The sequence below is a fragment of the Mercenaria mercenaria genome, chromosome 12 (assembly GCF_021730395.1).
Source record: "Mercenaria mercenaria strain notata chromosome 12, MADL_Memer_1, whole genome shotgun sequence".
In the NCBI taxonomy this organism is placed as follows: domain Eukaryota; kingdom Metazoa; phylum Mollusca; class Bivalvia; order Venerida; family Veneridae; genus Mercenaria; species Mercenaria mercenaria.
This window is the reverse complement of record NC_069372.1, coordinates 44223612-44229903: the sequence shown is the minus strand read 5'-3', so window position 1 is coordinate 44229903 and position 6292 is coordinate 44223612.

Genomic DNA, 6292 nt, shown 5'->3' with positions numbered 1-6292 from the left:
CTACATGACCAATCATCCTATTAAGTTTCAACATTCTGGGTCAAGTGGTTCTCTAGTTATTGATTGGAAATGGTTTTCAATGTTCAGGCCCCTGTGACCTTGACCTTTGACGGAGTGACCCCAAAAACAAAAGGGATCATCTACTTTTCATGATCAATCATCCTATGAAGTTTCAACATTCTGGGTCAAGTGGTTCTCTTGTTATTGATCGGAAATGGTTTTCAATGTTCAGGCCCCTGTGACCTTGACCTTTGACTGAGTGACCCCAAAATCAATAGGGGTCATCTACTCTGCATGACCAATCATCCTATTAAGTTTCAACATTCTGGGTCAAATGGTTCTCTAGTTATTGATCGGAAATGGTTTTCAATGTTCAGGCCCCTGTGACCTTGACCTTTGATGAAGTGACCCCAAAATCAATAGGGGTCATCTACTCTTCATGACCAATCATCCTATTAAGTTTCAACATTCTGGGTCAAGTGGTTCTCTAGTTATTGATCGGAAATGGTTTTCAATGTTCAGGCCCCTGTGACCTTGACCTTTGATGGAGTGACCCCAAAATCAAAAGGGGTCATCTACTCTTCATCACCAATCATCCTATTAAGTTTCAACATCCTGGGTCAAGTGGTTCTCTAGTTATTGATCGGAAATGGTTTTCAATGTTCAGGCCCCTGTGACCTTTACCTTTGACAGAGTGACACCAAAAACAATAGGGGTCGTCTACTCCAGCAGCCCTACAACCCTATTAAGTTTGAAAGTTCTAGGTCAAATGGTTCTCCAGTTATTGCTCGGAAATGAAGTGTGACGTACGGACGGACGAACGGACGGGCAGACGGATGGACGAACAGGGCAAAAACAATATGTCTCCCAGAGGCGGGGAGACATAATTATTGCTCTAGGACTCAAAAATAAGTCATTAAATTCAATCCACTCATGTGCCAGACCCTTTGGCTTGAATATTCTCAATATATTTTACCCACCCCAAGTCATTTCTGAATGTAAAATTAGTCAGAAAACTGACAACCTCGCCAAATGAACCGTTAGTTGATGCTTACTCCAGAGAGAAATCCCCAACATCCAAGAATAAAACTCACGACCTCTAGTGTAGTAGTCTTAAGCTATTTCGATGCAGATTATGTCAGGCAAGGGTTGGTGGAAAGGCAATTAACCTTAAGCCTTCTGACGGCAAGTAATTATGTCCTTGCGACCAGTGCAAACATGGTCTGCTCTGTTCGCTGTTACGTCAGTAATTTTTCAGTGAACGTCCCTTTGATAAACAAATGGTGCTGCCAAAATTTAATGATGGAACAATCTATTTTAGAAATTTAGTAAGGTAGAGTTAAACAAGTGAATGAAGTATTGCCATGCAATACAAAGTCCTCTACTGGAAGGCACCTAATTTTCTCTACTGCAGTATAACATAATGAACTGATATCTGTCAATGATGTATAAACAACATTGTACTATATATATAATATGTTATAACAACGCCGATTATAAAACAAGACGACCATGATTGTCCTGAATTGCTCACCTATCCCTACATGACCCAGTGTTGAACTGAGTATGATGTCGTTATTTCTATAATTTGACATAGTGACCTAGTTTTTGAGCACATGTGACCTAGATATCATCAAGATAAAAAATTCTGACCAATTTTCATGAAGATCCATTGAAAAATATGGCCTCTAGAGAGGTCACAAGGTTTTTCTATTATTTGACCTAATGACCTAGTTTTTGCAGGCACGTGACCCACTTTTAAACTTGACCTAGATATCATCAAGGTGAAAGTTCTCACCAATTTTCATGAAGATCTCATGAAAAATATGGCCTCTAGAGAGGTCACAAGGTTTTTCTATTTTTCGACCTACTGACCTAGTTTTTGACCGCACATGACCCAGTTACGAACCTGACCTAGATATCATCAAGCTGAACATTCTCACCAATTTTCATGAAGATCCATTGAGAAATATGGCCTCTAGAGAGGTCACAAGGTTTTTCTATTTTTAGACCTACTGACCTAGTTTTTGACCCAACATGACCCAGTTTCGAACTTGACCTAGATATCATCAAGATGAACATTCTGACCAATATTCATGAAGATCTCATGAAAAATATGGCCTCTAGAGAGGTCACAAGGTTTTTCTATTTTTAGACCTACTGACCTAGTTTTTGATCCCACATGACCCAGTTTCTAACTTGACCTAGATATCATCAAGTTGAACATTCTGACCAATATTCATGAAGATCTCATGAAAAATATGGCCTCTAGAGAGGTCACAATGTTTTTCTATTTTTAGATCTACTGACCTAGTTTTTAACCCCACGTGACCCAGTTTCGAACTTGACCTAGATATCATCAAGGTGAACATTCTGACCAATTTTCATGAAGATCCATTGAAAAATATGGCCTCTAGAGAGGTCACAAGGTTTTTCTAGTTTTAGACCTACTGACCTGGTTTTTGACTGCACATGACCCAGTTTCGAACTTTACCTAGATATCATCAAGGTGAACATTCTGACCAATTTTCATGAAGATCCATTGAGAAATATGGCCTCTAGAGAGGTCACAAGGTTTTTCTATTTTTTGACCTACTGACCTAGTTTTTGACCCAACATAACCCAGTTTCGAACTTGACTTAGATATCATCAAGATGAACACTCTGACCAATATTCATGAAGATTTCATGAAAAATATGGCCTCTAGAGAGGTCACAAGGTTTTTCTATTTTTAGACCTACTGACCTAGTTTTTGACCCAACGTGACCCAGTTTCTAACTTGACCTAGATATCATCAAGGTAAACATTCTGACCAATTTTCATGAAGATCCATTGAAAATTATGGCCTCTAGAGAGGTCACAAGGTTTTTCTATTTTTAGACCTAATGACCTAGTTTTTGACTGCACATGACCCAGTTTCGAACTTGACCTAGATATCATCAAGATGAACATTCTGACCAATTTTCATGAAGATCTTGTGAAATATATGGCCTCTAGAGAGGTCACAAGGTTTTTCTATTTTTAGATCTACTGACCTAGTTTTTGAAGGCATGTGACCCAGTTTCGAACTTGACCTAGATATCATCAAGATGAACATTCTGACCAACTTTCATAAAGATCCCACAAAAAATGTGACCTCTAGAGATGTCACAAGGAAAAGTTTACGCACGGACGGACGCACGGACGACGGACGCTGCGTGATCACAAAAGCTCACCTTGTCACTATGTGACAGGTGAGCTAAAAAGTTATCATATAAGCTATTCTTAGTAAAAACAAAGGGAAATTAATCCTTAAAAAAAAAAAAAAAAAAAAAAATCTATGTAAGTCCACAAGAAGCTCTTTACCAGGTAGAGATAGGTCAAAATACACCTGAAAATTGGATGTAACATGCATGTTGTACCACAGAAAAGTGGTCTCAATTTTTCTCTAACGCCAGTAATAAAAAAGTTACAATAGAATCTATTTATAGTAAAACAAAGGGACGTAATTCTAAAAACAAGGGTGCCTCATGTTGGTGAACATTTGGTCCAAGTTACATTAAAATCCCTCCATGCATGAAGAAGAAATGCTCCATACAGTCATTCTTGAATTTGACCTTTGACCTCTAAATATGACCTTGACCTTAGACCTAGGGACCTGGTTCTTGTGCCATGACAATCTGTCTTATGTTGATGGACATTTGTGCCAAGTTACATCAAAATCCTTCCATGCAAGAAGAAGAAATGCTCCAGACAAAGTCATTCTTGTGTCTGACCTTTGGTCTCTAAGTGTGACCTTGACATTAGACCTTGGGCCTGGGTTTTGCGCATGACATGTCTCATCCAGGGGAATTATTTGTGCCAACTGATATCTAAATCCTGTTTTGCATGACAAAGTTATAGACCGGACAGGAAAAAAATCCTATTGACCTTTGATCTCAAAGTGTGACCTTGACCTTTAAGCAAGGGTACTGGGTGTTGCGCAAGACATGTTGTTTCATCATGGGGAACATTTATGCCAAGTAAAATTGTAATCCCTTGATGGATGACAGAGTTCTGAATCGGACAGGAAAAAAAACCTTATTGACCTTTGACCTCCAATTGTGACCTTGACCTTTGAGATAAGGGTCCGGGTTTTGTGCATGACATGTTGTCACATCATGGGAAACATTTGTGCCAAGTATTATTAAGATCCCTTCATGGATGGCAGAGTTATTGACGGGACAGGGAAAAACTCTATTGACCTTTGACCCCAATTGTGACCTTGACCTTTGATAAAGGGGTCGGAGATTTGCGCATGATACGTCATCTTATCATGGGGAACACTTGTGCCAAATGATATAAAAATCCCTTAATGAATGTCAGAGTTATGGACCGGACACGAAAAACAGACCCTGTTCATGCTATGTTAACATCTGACTGCTAAGTGTGACCTTGACCTTTGAGCTAGGGGTCTGAAAGTTGTGCAATACACATCGTCTAATTATGAGGTACATTTGTGTCAGGTTATATTAAAATCCCTTCATGGATGGGAGAGTTATGGACCGGACAGGAAAAAAGCCCTGTTGACCTTTGACCTCCAATTGTGACCTTGATCTTTGAGCTAGGGGTCCGGGTTTTGTGCATGACACGTCGTCTCATCATGGGAAACATTTTGTGCCAATTTGACCTCCAATTGTGACCTTGACCTTTAAGCCAGGGGTCAAGGATTTGCGCATGACACGTCATCTCATCATGGGGAACATTTGTGCCAAGTTATATTAAAATCCCTTCATGGATGGGATAGCTATGGACCAGACAGGAAAAAAGCCCTGTTGACCTCCAATTGTGACCTTGACCTTTGATCTAGGGGTCCAGGTTTTGCGCATGACACGTCGTCTCATCATGGGAAACATTTTGTGCCAAGTAATACTAAAATCCCTTCATGGATCGGAGAGTCATGGACCGGACAGGAAAAAAGCCGTTGACCTTTGACCTCCAATTGTGACCTTGATCTTTGAGCTAGGGGTCCGGGTTTTGCGCAAGACACGTCGTCTCATCATGGGGTACGTTTGTGCCAAGTAATATTAAAATCCCTTCATGAGTGACAGAGTTATGAAACGGACACGAAATTGTGGATGGACAGACGGACGGACCGAATGACGGAAAAACACATTCCTATAGTCCCGAAACTGGTTTTCAACCAGTAGGGGACTTATTAAGGCAAAACCTTTGCTGCAGACCAATGTGAGAAGAGACCACATGTCTCTAAAAAGGGTTGATTTCTGTGTACGCTTCAAATGTTAACTGTTTATTTTAATCCCATGGTCAAGACAGCCTGCAAACAAGAGCTCCGCCAAGCGGGGCAATATACGCCCGAAGGATTACATCATAGGATGGGAGCAAAATTTTAAGAACTTGACTGTTGTAGCCCAAAGGAGTGGAACAACAAAAGGAAAACTTCAAAAAACAAATCTAAGTCCACAAAAAAATATTCAAAGTCCACAAAAAAAATCCTTATCAGGTACAGGTATGTAAAAATACACCTAAAAATTAGAGGTACCATCCATGTTGTACCACAGAAAAGTGGTCTCGGTTTTTCCCTATGGCCAATAATAAAAAAGTTTCAAAATAAGCTATTTATAGTAACATAAAAGGGAAGTAATTCAAAAAAAAATTATTGTAAGTGAATAAAAAAGAGATCTGCCAAATAAAAACAAGAGCACTGCAATGCAGAGCAATATACACAAAGCAAAGTCATATATGACCTTTGACCATTAAGTGTGACCTTGACCTTGAAGCAAGTCATCCGGAACATGTGCTCTGCACATCGTCTCAGAGTGGTGAACATTTCTGCCAAGTTTCTTTGAAATCCTTCCAGCAGTTCAAGAGTTACAGAGCGGACACGAAACAAACTGATATGACTTTTGACCCCTAAGTGTGACCTTGACCTTGAAGCGAGTCGTCCAGAACATGCGCTCTGCACATTGTCTTGGTGTGGTGAACATTTGTGTCAAGTTTCTTTGAAATCCTTCAAGGGGTTCAAGAGTTACAGAGCGGACACGAAACAAACTGATATGACCTTTAACTCCTAAGTGTGACCTTGACCTTGAAGCAAGACATCCAAAACATGCACTCTGCATGTCGTCTCGGTGTGGTGAACATTTGTGTCAAGTTTCCTTGAAATCCTTCCAGGGGTTCAAGAGTTACAGAGCGGAAACGAAATTGCTAACGGACAGACGGACAACAGCGTCATAACATAATACGTCCCTTCGGGCATATAAAAAGCAACAATGCCTCTTAAAAGGTTGTCTTTATAAACCGATAAAGCTGT